The sequence below is a fragment of the Schistocerca gregaria genome, chromosome 6 (genome assembly GCF_023897955.1).
Source record: "Schistocerca gregaria isolate iqSchGreg1 chromosome 6, iqSchGreg1.2, whole genome shotgun sequence".
NCBI classification, from domain to species: Eukaryota; Metazoa; Arthropoda; class Insecta; order Orthoptera; family Acrididae; genus Schistocerca; species Schistocerca gregaria.
The window spans coordinates 163046257-163062684 of NC_064925.1; positions in this window are offsets into that span (position 1 = coordinate 163046257).

Consider the following 16428-nt stretch of genomic DNA (forward strand, 5'->3'; position numbering starts at 1 on the left):
CTGTTGGAGTTCTAGCTAAATGAAGTGCGATGATTTGTTTGCATTTCTGATTGCACTACGCCGAAGAACTAGTCTCTCAAACCTACCACACTGCTTACCACCCTGCAACAATCATCCTGATGCTTAGAGGCTACCTACTCGTAATACAGGCAAGAGGGATAAAACATCATACTGACAACTGGCCTCAATCTTCGTAAATTTTACTTCATTTTGTAGTAGCTGACATCATTTACCCTCTCAACCCGTGAAATTTCATTTCGTTTCGTCCTTCTCTTCTAGGTGCTTCATTCTTTTGTTTGGCTATGCACAGGGTGTGCACAAAAGAACTTCATATACTTTTTATACTCATACAGAGAAAACGGTAAAACTTATTCCCTCTAGGCCTTATCCTGTTAATAGAGTGTCTCTGGAAGTCAGTTTGATGTACTCTACCGCAGTTGTGATCCGCTTTTGTAAATTTGGCAAGGATTGTGGCTGGGGCGGCACGAACACTTTGTCTTCTGCATAATCCAAATTATAACATGTCAAGTATGGGGATCGTGGTGGCCACCTGCATCACTCATTATCATCAGAATCTGCACAGCAATCGTCCAGGCAAATGTGTGTTTACGTGTTCCCGCACAAAAAAATGGCTCTGAGCACTATGGGACTCAATTGCTGTGGTCATTAGCTCCCTAGAACTTAGAACTAATTAAACCTAACTAACCTAAGGACATCACACACATCCATGCCCGAGGCAGGATTCGAACCTGCAGCCGTAGCAGTCGCACGGTTCCGGACTGAGCGCCTAGAACCGCGAGACCACCGCGGCCGGCTGTTCCCGCACAGCCGAGAGGTTGTGACGATCTGCACAATCCTGTTGCAGCGTGAAGCTGTTGGAATCTTCTTACAACTGAGGTACAAGTCACAAAGAAAACAAGCCTGTGACGCTTGTCTCCACGGAAAAGAAGGGGCCATAATTCTGTGTCGATATTGCCCAAAACACATTGACCTTTGTCAAATCTTATTCCTGTCCGATTGAGAAAAGGGGTTTACAGTTCCCCAAGAAAATATTTTGTACGAACTAACTGCACAGACAATGTAAAATGCTGTTTCGTCGCTAAAAATTAACCTCTTTGAACTGCCGTTGTCCATCCTCACCAACACCTCAGTGCAGAAGTGAGATGGTTCGGCAGAGACTGCTGGAGTGACTTCCTGGACCAACTGCAGTCTGTACGATTTCACGCACAAGCGTTTGCGCAGGGCTTTGGAAACTGATGTTTATGGAATCTGAAGCTCACGACTTGCTCAACGGTGGCCGAGCGATTCCAGGCGCTACAGTCTGGAACTGCGCGACCGCTACGGTCGCAGGTTCGAATCCTGCCTCGGGCATAGATGTGTGTGATGTCCTTAGGTTAGTTAGGCTTAAGTAGTTCTAGGTTCTAGGGGACTGATGACCTCAGATGTTAAGTCCCATAGTCCTCAGAGCCATTTGAACCATTTTTTTTAACTTTCTCAAGTTGTCGATTTCTGTGGGCTTCGCTAGAATGTTGCTGGAAAGCCATCAATATTTTGCTCTGATACAGGAGGCCGACAAGGGCCTTTTCCTCTGCAAAGGCAGTCCTTCTCTTCAAAGTGTCTGTGCCAGGTATATATAGGGACTCTTCTGGGTGGCTCCTGGTGAAAGTCTTTGCGAAATGTTCGTTGAATAGCCATTACCAAATACCTCTTTGCTAACTGAGGTACAAAGATTTTCTGTTGTGATATGGCTGCCAATTTTTTCACTATACACCTCTCTCTGGTAGCCTCTAGCCTGCAAGGATAAGGTTTGAATAAGGATAAGGATAAGGTTTGAAGAGGGTCAGTAGTACCATTTAGATAGTGTTAATTTTTGAAATTGTGAAGACCCTTTTGTGCTCATCTTGTATTTTAACAAACAATAAATATTCTTAGGAAGTCCTTTCCTTAAGTATTTGGATGCAGCGTAGCTCTGGACGGAAGTGAAACGTAGACGATAAACATTACAAAAAATACATACTTTTGAAATGTGTCTTATTGCTTCCGTAGCGCTGAAAATATCAACTGTGAAATATTATTTTAGAAAAAATGTTGTATTTCTACCACTTTTCTTCCACTAAGCTGTATTTACAATCAGTTTAGAAGCAACGGTGTCGTCGCTGTGATACTCCACCACAAGTGTATTCTGATGAAGATAAAGGCTAAGATGAAGATTACTCGCAAAGCTCACGTCACAAATAACAAGGTGCCGAATTGAATCAGGGATGTCGAGAAAACCTGAGAGATCAAACACAAGGCTTTCAATAAAGGTTCGTCTGATTTCGAAAGCCTATATTGTTCACACGAACCAAGACTTTTGGTGAATTTTTGTGGTGTAACCGCCAGACACCACACTTGCTAGGTGGTAGCCTTTAAATCGGCCGCGGTCCGGTAGTACACGTCGGACCCGCGTGTCGCCACTATCAGTGATTGCAGACCGAACGCCGCCACACGGCAGGTCTAGAGAGACTTCCTAGCAATCCGCCCAGTTGTACAGCCGACTTTGCTAGCGATGGTTCACTGAATAACTACGTCCTCATTTGCCGAAACGATAGTTAGCATAGCATTCAGCTACGTTATTTGTTACGACCTAGCAAGACGCCATTATCAGTTATTGTTGATATTGTGCATCATGTACCGTCCAGAGCGACGTTCGTCATTAATGGATTAAAGTTAAATATTCCACCAGCGACGTCCGTTTTTCTGAAGTCTAATTTCCTTGTCCTGTTCCAGACCTCACGCCAGCCTGCGTGAGCTAAAACGCGTCCCTTTCGGCCTCCTCTTGTAACACGGTGTTGGCTCTCCTGCCAACCACAACAATTTTAACTTGCGCATAGAAATTAAAAGATCACCTTGGCACCAGTTGAAAGTGGTGAATTTAAAGGGTTGCCGATAGCGGATACTGCAGCAGCTTGCTCTCTCGTTCATTCATTAAACAACTAAGAGATTTTCTTGAGGCCGAGAAGCTTATGTCCACGGAACAGTACGATTTTAGAAAGCTTCGTTCGTTCGAAACTCGGTTTGCTCTTTTCTCACGTGATTTACTACGATCTGTGGACGAAGGGCAACAGGTAGAATCCATATTTCTAGACGTCCGGAATTCATTTGACACGGTGCCCACTGCAAACTGTCAACGAAGGTGCTTTCATATGGTATAGGTTTTCAGACACGTGACTGGAAGATATCTTAAGTAATAGCATCCAGTAGGTTGTCCTCGACGGCGAGTGTTCGTCAGAGGCAAGGGCATAGTCCGTAGTGCCCCACGTAAGTGTTGCAGGACCGTTACTATCTTCTATATATCTAAATGATCTGGAGGACAGAGCGGGCAACAATATGCGGTCGTCTCCTCATGATGCAGTGTTGTACAATTAGGTGTCGAAGTAGAGTGACTGTGGGTGGGTGCAAGATGACTTAGACAGAATTTCTAGGTGGTATGATGAATGGCAGCTAGCTCAAAATATGGGAAAACGTAAGTCAATGTGGATCAATAGGAAAAACAAATCCGTAATTTTCGGATACAGCATTAGTAGCGTTCTGCCGGACACAGTCACGTCGATAAATATTTAGGCGTAACGTTGCAAATGCGATATGAAATGGATATGATAAGGGAGGCGAATTGTCAACTTCGTTTTATTTGGAGAATTTTGGGGAAGTATGGTTAACCTTAAATAGGACGCTAGTGCGGCCTATTCTTGAGTACTGCTCGAGTTGTTTAGGATCTGTACCAGGTCGGATTAAAGAAAGACATCGAGGGATTTCGAAGGAGGAATGCCAGATTGTTACCGGTGTGTTTGAACAACAAGCAAGTGTTACCGAGATGCTTCGGAAACTCAAATGTGAATCCCTGGATCGACAGTGACGTTCTTTACGCGGAACGCTATTGGCGAAAGAGAACTAATATTTGAAGCTTATTGCTCCCACCAACATACATTTCGCGTAAAGACTACGAAGAAATTATGGCTCATATGGAGGCAATCAGACAGTCGTTTTTCCCTCGCTCTGTTTACGAGTGGAACGGGAAAGAACATGACTAGTAATGGTACAGGGAACACCTGCGGAGTATGTATGAGGATGTAGATGTGGAACACACCGAAAAAAAATACTGCTCACCGGTGTGCGATCCGTACCAGATAGCGTTGATAGAAAAGATAGAGAAGATCCAACGGAGAGCAGCGAGCTTCGTTACAGGATCATTTAGTAATCGCGAAAGCGTTACGGAGATGACAGATAAACTTCAGTGGAAGACTCTGCAAGATAGACGCTCAGTAGCTCGGTGCGGGCTTTTGATAAAGTTTCAAGAACATACCTTCACCGAGGAGTCAAGTAGTATATTGCTCCCTCCTACGTATATCTCATGACCATGAGGATAAAAGCAGAGAGATCAGAGCCCACACAGAGGCATGCCGACAATCTTTCTTTCTACGAACAGTACGAGACTGGAATAGAACGGAGAACCGATAGAGGTACTCAAGGTACCCTCCGCCACACACCGTCAGGTGGCTTGCGGAGTATGGATGTAGATGTAGATGTAGATGTAGATTTTAAATCTATAAATTGAATCAGCAGTTTTATAAATACTGAATATCAAAATTCTCGCCATTTGAGGGTACATTCCGCACTGTCGAACATAATGGTGTAGGAGGAATAATTTTTCATGAGCGTATTTTGAACACAGTACTCTCACAGGTCAGCCTCACTGTGCTACCGTACTCCTCCTCAATGTACAGTACACGTTTTCAGGGATGCATTCGGCCCGGCCCTTTTTTTATGGATGACAGTGCACGACAGCATCAAAGAGCACAGGTGGAGCAGCGTCTGGAACGAGAGAATATCAGGCAATTGGACTGGCCTTCCCGCTCCTTTAAGTGCGTAAGGGATGTGCTGGGGAGACCTACTGTAACACGTCCACATGCATCCAAGACCACCTAACAGTTGCCAGCCGCGCTGGTGGAGGAATGGAAGGTCCTACAAGAACCTTTGATCAACCTCACCACCAGCAAGAGAGCACGTCGCAGAGCATGCAGTGCCGTCCGCGATCACATACTCTATTTAGCTACCATGGTTGAAATGGCTCTGAGCACTATGGGACTTAACATCTAAAGTCAGCAATCCCTTAGAACTTAGAACTACTTAAACGTAACTAACTTAAGGACATCACAAACATCCATGCCCGAGGCAGGATTCGAACCTGCGACCGTAGCGGTCGCGCGGTTCCAGACTGTAGCGCCTAGAACCGCTCGGCCACTCCGGCCTGCTTAACAACCATGTGCCGCCTTTTTATTGTCCAGGAGGCCATAACAAATCACGCTGACGTCAATATAATTATTGTCTTTAAATAAAAGTTTCACTTCTGTCCGTCTCAATACGTATTTTGTTCAGTTGCTTTCTGTACTGTACTGTAGCAATTCTTTCTACTCATGGTCCGGTTTCATCGGGCTATGTTACCTGGCAGAGACACATCATCCGAAAGTTAGTTTCGTCCTTAATTTTTGCACACCAGTATAGTTATATTAAAAGTTTTGTAGATGTTATTCTTATTAAGTCCTACGCATCTGTACGTTAAAAATGGGAGTGACACAGTACATTTTGGGTGGGGAGGGGGAGGGTAATGCAAAAACGGGAGTATGTAATAAATTAAGGTTGAAAACAAACAAAATGAACAGCACGCATGTTAAGCTTAGATGATAAATCTTTAGATTGTGTAGGAAACACAAAGTTTTCAGGGATGAACATTGATTGTCAGCTATCATGGTTGAACGTACAAAGATAGCGGCAGAAAGAATGTTATCACGGTGCTATGCTCTTAGGGTGTTCGCATCATTTTGTAACAGATAGTGTCTTGTGGTGACGTGCTAAGCCTGCATACACTCAATTGTTGTTTTTTAAAGACCGAAGCCACAAAACATGAACACGGTTTTTAAACTGCAGAAAAAGGCGATAAGAGCGGTAACTGAAAGTAGGAACCATGTTCACTGTAAAGAGCTATTTACACAACTGGCCATTAAAATTCCTACACCACGAAGATGACATGCTACAGACGCGAAATTTAACCGACAGGAAGAAGATGCTGTGATATGCAAATGATTAGCTTTTCAGAGCATTCACACAAAGTTGGCGCCGGTGGCGGCACCTACAACGTCCGGGAATGAGGAAAGTTTTCAGACGATTTCTCATACACAAACAGAAGTTGACCGGCGTTGCCTGGTGAAACGTTGTTGTGATGTCTCGTGTAAGCAGGACAAATGCGTACCATCACGTTTCCGACTTTGATAAAGGTCGAATCGTAGCCTCCAGCGATTGCTGCTCGCATTGGTCGAGATCCAATGACTGTTAGTAGAATATGGAATCGGTGGGTTCAGGAGCGTAATACGGGACGGCGTGCTGGATCCCAACGGCCTCGTATCACTAGCAGTCGAGATGACAAACATCTTATCCTCATGGCTGCCACGGATCGTGCAGCCACGTCTCAATCTCTGAGTCAACAGATGGAGACGTTTGCAAGACAACAAACATCTGCACGAACAGTTCGACGACGTTTGCAGCAGCATGAACTATCAACTCGGAGACCATGGCTGCGGTTACCCTCGACGCTGCATCATAGACAGGAGCGCCTGCGATGGTGTACTCAACGACGAACCTGGGTTCACGAATGGCATAACGTCATTCTTTCGGATGAAACCAGGTTCTATTTACAGCATCATGATGGTCACATCCGTGTTTGGCGACATCGCAGTGAACGCACATTGGAAGCGGGTATTCGTCATCGCCATACTGGCGTATCACCCGGCATGATGGTATGGGGTGCCACTGGTTACACGTCTCGGTCACCTCTTGTTCGCATTGACCGCACTTTGAACAGTGGACGTTACATTTTAGATGTTTTTCGACCTGTGGCTCTACCCTTCATTCGATCCTTGAAAACCCTACATTTCAGCAGGATAATGCACGACCGCATGTTGCAGGTCCTGTACGGGCCTTTCTGTATACAGAAAATGTTCGACTGCTGCCCTGGCAAGCACATTCTCCAGATCTCTAACCAATTGAAAACGTCTGATCAATGGTGGCCGAGCAACTGGCTCGTCACAATACGCCAGTCACTACTCTTGATGAACTGTAGTATCGTGTTGAAGCTGCATGGGCAGCTGTACCTATACACGCCATCCAAGCTCTGTTTGACTCAATGCCAAGGCGTATCAAGGCCGTTATTACGGCTTGAGGTGGTTGTTCTGGGTACTGATTTCTCAGGATCTATGCACACAAATTGCGTGTAAATGTAATCACATGCCATTTCTAGTATAATATTTTTGTCCAATGAATACCCGTTTAACATCTGCATTTCTTCTTCGTGTAGTAATTTTAATGGCCAGTAGTGTAAATAATTATGTAGCCTTACAGTACCATCTGAGTACATCTACCAATCTGTGGTGCAACTCAGAGAAAATTACTGAATATTGCTTTAACAGTTCCATCCATAATTATGGAACAACAGCTAGTTTTAGTTAAACTTACCCAGGGAAACACACGAATAAACTTGAAACAGTTTTCTTATGTCAGGAGATAGAACTGTGTAATAAATTCCCAAAGGAAGTGAAGAAATTACTGAAACACATTTGTGTAAAAGGTCAGCTAAAATGTTGTTCACAAGTAAGACGTATTACACAATTAAATATTACTTGTGAGAGGACTCAGAGTAATGGATAGCAATGAAAGGGGACACTAGAGCACCTCGTCATATTTCAGTACATTACTGGTTCCATAACGATTAGGTGACAGTAATGTCCGTTGTTTTGGTTTATTAGGTGGTCAGTTGACTGTGGAGCCCGGAATTGAGGCAAGAGGCACAGCAGCATCTTTCCAGACCAGGAGTCATCGATGGGTGTCTTTAGTGTGAGCGGCAGTGAAGAGTAGAACTATGTTTTACATTGCACGCGATCGGAAGCAGTCCAGGAGTAATCAGCGGGTGCCTTCAGTGTATAGTCTGTTTAGCAAGTTACCTGAAACAATTTATGTGTAAATTAAAGAACATTATACAAGAGAGAATTACAGAATAGGGCAGTGAAAGTGTTAGGACACTGTCCTCATTTTCCAGACGATGAAGCTACTATATGGCCAAATACGAGTACATTTGGCTGTCAGGAAGAAACTTTGACCTGTTTTTGGGGTCAATGTCAGTCAGTTTATTGGTTACGACGTACTGCCGTCCATTTAGCAAAGCAAGATTTGCTTGTACCTATCTACCACATTTTCATGTAAGTTAATAATGACAACTTTACTGCTCTTAAAATACTTATTAAAATCTTACTGTAAAAAATATAGAACAAAAATAAATCAAGTTATTTGGAAAAATTGTCATTGAGGGCTCGGTGAAATTCTTGTGCCGCAACTAGCCTCTCCTCTAGGTATTTAGAACCAAAATAGAGAAGTAAATCATTCCAGTGTTCTAAAATTCTGATTATAACTGTCCGAAAGATACCCAACTTGTCTGTGACGAGTGCAACGATTTATCAATTTTGATATCTAAAAACTTTTTAAATTATGTAGTTGTGCCTGTCTCTTGGCGCTAACTTTAAAACTGTTCGTAGCTACGTCTTCACAATGTCTGGGAACAAATTTACAAGCTTCAGTGGCACATGCGTGAAGCGAGTGACGTATACATTTGAGAATAATTAGTTCAGGACAGTTTTCAGTTAACCGAGTAGCAACAGAGTTTCTTGGCCTCCTCGTAGAATTATAACTGTCTCAAGCAAATCCTATAATATTGTTTTCAGACACTTTATTCTAATCTAATACTTCCATACTCTGAGAACAAAGGTTTTGACTTGTTGCACCTTCGTTTGCCTTATCATATTCACACTGTTTAAAAATTTCACAAAGATACCAAAATTTCAGTTTTATTTGTGTCTTTATCGAAGTATCTAAACACGACACACGACGTTTTAACAGAACCTACATCTGTTGACTAATCAGTAAGAATTTTTTTTTTTTGCAAGTTCGTTCTTATGACTCTCTCCTATCACATTCTTTACGACCTGGGAACACTTAGCGCGACGCTGGTGTATAGCGTCGGCGATTTTAGAATCAGGAAAGTAACTCTTAACTACGCCCTCCAGGTGAACTACAACACTGAAAGGAATGATTTCTTCCACGAATCCTGCCAATTTAATTTCGGCAATGTGAGCCTGATTATAAAGAGGCAACAATTGTAGCTGATTTCACACATGTATTCAAAACTGACTGGCTTTTCATGTTTGCCATTATTTTCATTTTAGAATGTTTTTTAACACATCCTAATCCACACACTGAAGTTACGTTACAGACTCTCCATCTAGCCCTTTCAGAGTTCCGTTCTACAGCGAACAACCGGCCTTTAAATTCAGGATTAGTTTTCCAAACTTTGCTACATTTTTGTTTTTGCCTCTTACATTTAAACACGCCCGCTGTAGATTTCTTGGGAGTACTACGGCAAGTGAAAGAGAGAGATAGATAGAAAGAGAAATTGGCGTGTCTGTGATAAACCCTTTCCGTCGAAAATTTTCTTCCTTCCTACCTCCTCTGTGTTGCCACAGATGACGCCTCACTGATCTCATTTGTACTAACATTGCAGTACGCGCAAGGTACCTAGCTGCTTCCACCGCTCTGAGTGGAATGCTAAAGTTCTGGATAATGTTCACCATCCTGCAGTCTTCTGTGGTTGTTGTTCCCTGCGCAGAACACAGCACGTAGATCACTGAGTCCTGTATCTTGGGGCTGTTATAAACTGTCAGGGAGGCACTGTTATTGTATACAGCTGTGTATAAATAATTAAATTTTGAATTTGTTTGTTTAAATGGGATGCCACTCGCTTTTTTATTAGCAGAATACGAGAAACTGCACAATTATAGTTCACTTAATGAGCAACATATAATTTTCATTCGTCACACTTTCACAGGAAATAAACAAAATAATGATTTTCGTGTTTGCATAAACACAATCACACTACTTCTCAATTACATCTCCAAATAATCAGAGAATGCAAATTAAGTTCTTAGCGTTATGGACCAAGACAGACAACATGTACGTACTCCGAGACTGCCGAACCAGCTCTGATCTTACAGCCGAACCACTTCTCCCGCCATCGAAGTTAGCCACGATCCAAAGAGCTCCGAAGTGCTTCGTCTGCCTTTACGGCACACATATTGCAGTGCACGGACCACTCTCACTGTCTTCTGTTTACATCGACACAATTTTGCACTACTTAACGCCTTATAAACCGCTCGGTGTCCTCAACTGAGCAAACAAGTTAACTGTAATCGTTTTCACTTATGTATGAGCACTGCACAGGATGCAAAGCAGTCAGTATGGTGAATCCCCCAGGGCATTCATCTCGAGAAATAACCTACGTTGACTTATGCAGCTACAGCATAATGGAACTGGGGAATGCCAAGGCTGGAAAGACTGGCATGTAGGCTGCTCAAAATCGCATTTGTGAAATAAATTGTCAAAAATTAAATAAACCACAAAAATTAAAACAATAAAAAATTGCACGGTTGGCAACGCTGGGCGACTACCTCGTACTTGTACCCGTGATATTTCGTAACCGTCCTTACATTTACGTTAGCTTGAACATGATTCATGATTCATTTATTTATTAAAATGATAGATTTTTGGCGTTGCCACATCCAGCGGCTCCTTCAGCCAGCGCTGGAACTGGAATGTTGCTCCCGACTGTGCGCAGTCTACAGTATCGCTTTAGTCACTGAACGCTAATGGGATAGCTGCCGACGCGATACGAAATCGTAAACATCAAAACAAGGAAATTAACTGTGGTTGCAGCATAAGGGGTACCTTACAAACATGCGGGTTGGCTACTTACAGGTCACGGCCCAACACCTGTGCTAGCTCCATAGGCTACCAGACCCATGCTACTAAAATATGTTATGTATGCAGTGTGTTATATTTTGGTATACTGATTGGTATTGTATCTCCTTGACAAATATTCTTATAATATATGATTGTGAGATGATCCTTGGATGAATAAAGGTAAGTGAAAAATAAATAAACCAATATTCTTTCTTTATTTTGCGGTCAGTTTTTGCGCCCGCAGTGTCCTTATGCACTTGGGGCTTACCACGGCACGCCTTCTGTACAGGATCCTAACATACTGTTGTTCAATTCCTGCACTTTTACGAATCGAAGCCGTCTTTTGTCTGAGAGGATGATGATTTCATTTTTACGTAGTGTGGACGTTTCCCGTTTCTTCAATAAGTTTCCCTGTCAAACAAATCTGTGGTAGCGGAACTTTTCATTAAAAGTTTATTATAGTTTATGAACACTGGGGAACACCTGTATTGCCTGTTACAATCTGGAACTGCAATTTTAAGAAACAGCCATCTAAATTTATAATATGAGAAATTATTATAACAAAAGAAACTTGTCAAGAAGTCACTCGGAGGGTGTTTACTTCCACGCCACAAGTTGTGGCACGCATACGAATACAAGAGTGCATATTCGTGCCCTTGAAGGGCACACCTTACAAAGATGTTCATGACCGACAATCATTTCCCAATAGATGAAAGGGTGATCAATCAGTATCAGTTTTATGATCAATTCCTAAAATTTTCACAAATTTGAGACTAGTGCTTCATGGTGTAACATTTTCCGCATCTAAGAGTGTGTAAAATGCTTTTATTTTAACTGCTGAGAACTCTTCCGGGTTGTATGGCCGTGGCATATGGATCTCTTCAATCTCTGACGTTTTGTCCAAGGCTACATTGGACATCTTCGGAGGTGCTCCTGGTTGTGCTGTCTCTTGCTGACTGACTTCTATTTTAATTTTTTTGCTTATACATATTTAAGATACACACATGATGCCTCAAACTTTTGGGTCAAATTGAAACAGGTGACAGGCGTTACACAATCGATAACAATGAAATATAGAATCAATGGTCGGAAATGCACATTTCTTGTATACACAACGTGCACGGCATAACAATAAAGTAGCTCATAGTAACTGTTCAAAGTGACGACAGACATTCTCAATACATGTGTGGCAATGGCGCATGAAGTTCTGCCGCACTTTCTCGAATACCCCATGTTTCTATTGAATCGGGAGACTGTCAGCTTCTCCGGCCACTGTGGCCGAGCGGTTCTACGCGCTTCAGTCTGGAACAGCGCGACCGCTTCGGTCGCAGGTTCGATTCCACGTATGTATGTGAGGTCCTTAGGTTAGTTAGGTTTAAGTAGTTCTAAGGGACTGATTACCTCAGAATATAATGCTCAGAGCCATTTGAACCATTTGAACAGGCAGCTTCAACCCTAGCAAGGAGATCTTCAACCGTTTCTACGGCGGTTTCATACGTCAACGTCTTGACGTAATCCAAGAGGAAAAAGGCGAGAGGTGTGATATCCGGCGATCGCGCAGGCCGTGGGACAGGATCTCCCTTCCAATCAAACGATGACGGTAAGTGTTGTTCAAGTGCTCGCGGACATTACATTGAAGTGGGCTGGTGCACTGCCGTGCCGAAACCACATCCTTTCGGGGACAAACTGGGGTACAGACTCCAGGAACTGTGGCACACATCTCCCAGGAACACGGACCATTCGAACGAGGGAGCAGTAAATGAGATCCTACTACATGATCTTGGATAATGCCCGCACTTGTTGACAGGGGCTCGTTGATGGTAGCCATCGACGGGGATTGTCCTCAACACCAGACTTGGCTGTTGCGGCTGTTGGAAACACCATCACGGGTGAATGGGGCCTCTTCCGTCAACAATACAAACTGTGTTAGGCACTACGGTACTGCGGTAAATAATCCATTGAGAGAATTGAACGTAGGACTCCCAATCTCTAGGTCCCTGTACTTGCACACGTTCTTTACGATAGTGGTGAAATATTCCTCCCACCAGTACTCTCCACGCAGCATCCTTCGAAGTGTGTGTTTCACGGGCAGACTGACGGGTGCTTGTTGCTGAGTGGTCGGCCACATGATCTACCACCGTCTCCTCAAAGGTGGTGGTGGTCGTTAGTGTTTAACGTCCCGTGACAACGAGGTCATTAGAGACGGACCGCAAGCTCGGGTTAGGGAATGATTGGGAAGGAAATCGGCCGTGCCCTTTCAGAGGAACCATCCCGACATTTGCCTGAAACGATTAAGGGAAATAACGGAAAACGTAAATCAGGATGGCTGGAGACGGGATTGAACCGTCGTCCTCCCGAATGCGAGTCCAGTGTGCTAACCACTGCGCCCCCTCGCTCGGTATCTCCTCAAAGTCTGTTCGGACATGTCTTTGGTGGCAACCTCGGGCGGGCTCTGTGTCGTGAACGACCACGTCTTTCGTAAGATGGCAACCACGGAAATAATCTTCTCCCAGTTACGATGACGCCTGTTGGAAAAGCGTTCTCTGTATATTCGTGCTGCTTTAAAAGCACTACATCCCGCCGCACCATACATTAAATGTACATCTGCCAACTCTCGTGACAAGTAAAGTTCCATCTTTGACCACGCGTCATGCACTGTACACAGTAACAGATCTCAACAAGGAAACGTCACAAGCTGTCTGATGCAATGGACAACTGACATCAGGGATAGTGGTGCACGTGCAGAGCAAGTTAATGCGCCGGAGCGATGCTTGCGGTCATCATATGGCACACGAACTACGAGCTAGATTGAGCATATTATGTCTGGTGGGAAGGGTATAACAGACATTCGGGTTCTTTGAGGGAGCACTTCAGAACTGCATGCGCTATTGCAGTACGTGCATTGTGACTGGCGGTCGTCTCTTTGAACAATTACTAATAGCTACGTTGTTGTTATGCACTGTACGCTGTATATGCCCATAATACAATAAATATGCGTTTCGGACCGTTAGTTACCTAGCTCACTATAACTGGTTGCCGACCCACTATCACCTGCTTCAGTTTGACTCGAAAGGTTTCAGACACCATGCATATTCGTACTTCTCTTAAACTCAATTGTTATAGAAAATACCAATCTGTAAACTTCGTTACGTATATCACTGCACAAAATAGAAGACAGACGATTTAATGCAATAATAATAATCATTTACTTCTTCATCTTTTTCTACTGCGCAATCGTGCTATGTTTCCACTGACGCCTTTCTGGACTTCACACGTGATTAATATTTTCATTCCATGCAGACGACCGTTAGACATCTAGCCAAGCAAGAAAAAGATTACGAAATGCTCCAGGAAGCGCAAGAGCGGTATGTGAAGAAGGAAAAAAAGACGAATAAAGATTGCATCGGACTCAATCAGCACTTCGGCGAATCATGTGAGTACGTCTTGTGATCGAGTGGAAACAGGGCATATTTATGATGGAGCAGCGAGAAGAAGACTATAGCAGGACACGAATTTCCGATCAATCAGCACAGCGGTTAAGTTAAGTTCGTTAACTTTTTTTCCTCCGCCAGGTCTCGGGAGTTGGCAGAGAACGAGTGATTTCTGGAGTGCAGAGGATGGTGATGTCAGAAGGAAAAAAGGGTACGGACGAGAGAAAAATGGAAGCATCTAATGAGAGAGAGTATATGAGAGAGACGTCCGGAGGGGAGAAGATCGTGTGGAGAATACGCCGGGGCTATTAACTTAGCACTTCTAAGTACTCCCGCTCGTCTCGGGTATTAATTAGCTAACAGGCATCTCATTAACAGTTAAAGCGCCGCCGTATATTATTAAAAGCTCGTGACGCTATTGAAACAAAAGACGGACGCCCGGGGGTCACCGGCGAGAGCGGTTTCCCGCGACAAAGCAATTTGTACTCGCGGCCTATGGACCCCCGGGGTAATTGCTCGGCGTGAGTACGTGTACGCACGTGCGTGTGCGTGTGTGTGCGAGCGCTCGCGCGATGCAGTGCGTGCGACTGTGCTGCGCTCTCGCGGCCGCCGCTCTGACTGAGTGGGGTCTTAATTGCCCCTTGACCACGCGCGTGGTGTAATTAGCGCAGAATTTATTAGTCGGTCGCCTGACGGATGGCCCAGAATTTGTAATAATCTGTTTGTTTGCAGAAGCGTCCGTAGCGGCCCCGGTGCTCGGTCACGAGGCCTGACTCTCTCTCTCCCGTAGCCTTTTCTCTTCCACCGCACGAAATGCTAATTAATTGGGAAATTTCTCCGCGCAATTTGTTAATGAGCTCTGCGCTTCGCACGCGGCATTCTTGTGATATCTGCGGCGGGAACCGAGTATTAATCTCTTGTTCTCGGACACGGCGGCGCCACACCGGCTACAGCGACGTTGCCGTGGAAACCGACGAGATAAGCGGCGGAAACTGCGCTATCTGCCCACCGCGAACATCCTACTTATTTCTGCCCTCCTGGGCAATTCGTTACCGGAACGTAGGCAAGGGGTTTTCTTAATTTTTGCCGCGTACATTATCTGTTTTATTCTCATCGGGATATGCCTTAGGTGAGTTTGGTTCTAAGGCGTTAACGAGGCCGCGTGTCGTGGTAGAAACTGCAAACATGTTTGCTGCGAATTATACGAAGGTGTAAGGGTTCGCACAATGGGCCGAGGGAAAATGAACAACCGACATGGAGCTGTACATCTTGAGGTAAGTTAGCTGCATATCAGCAGTGGGCTAATGTTAGAATTATCAGATGATCAGTGTGAAATCTTGACATTACCAGCTAGTCTACCAACTAGAAAAAATGCAGACTAATACAAAAACTGAGGAGCTACATGTTTTTAGAGCGCTGGCGGTGCCAGTGAAGAGACTGCGTTTATCATTTAGTAAAATAAAGAAAATGAGGAAATATTAATTTCAATTGCACACCTACAAAAATGCTCCTGGAATGAAGAAACAAGATAACAGAATTCTAAGGCGAAAAGAAATCAAATGGAAAGAGAGAAGTAATCTAAAATATCTAGACTATCTAGCCGAGCGGTCTAGGCGCTGCAGTCATGGACTGTGCGCCTGGTTCCGGTGGAGGTTCGAGTCCTCCCTCGGGCATGGCTATGTTGTGTGTTTGTCCTTAGGATAATTTAGGTTAAGTAGTGTGTAAGCTTTGGGACTGATGACCTTAGCAGTTAAGTCCCATAAGATTTCACGCACATTTGAACATTTTCTTTATTTAGATTATCATTTGCATGGCCATATGCAACTAATATGCTTATTATGCCACAGATAACTACATCACAGTATACACGTGGTTAGGGTTGTTGAAATGCACGTGATCTTTAAATCTGAGAAGCTCGTATCGCTCGAAGCGTTAAAGTGTAGTAACAACAATGGCATTTAAAAATTCTGTGAAAGGCTCAAACAGGTTACTGATACCTTTACTGCAAATCTCCCTCCAAGCAGTTAATTCCTGAATCGACAAAGTATCAACAGTGTGTCCCATAACGTAAATGGTAACCGTACAGCGTTAGCCGCCCACTACCGCAGACTACCACAATAGA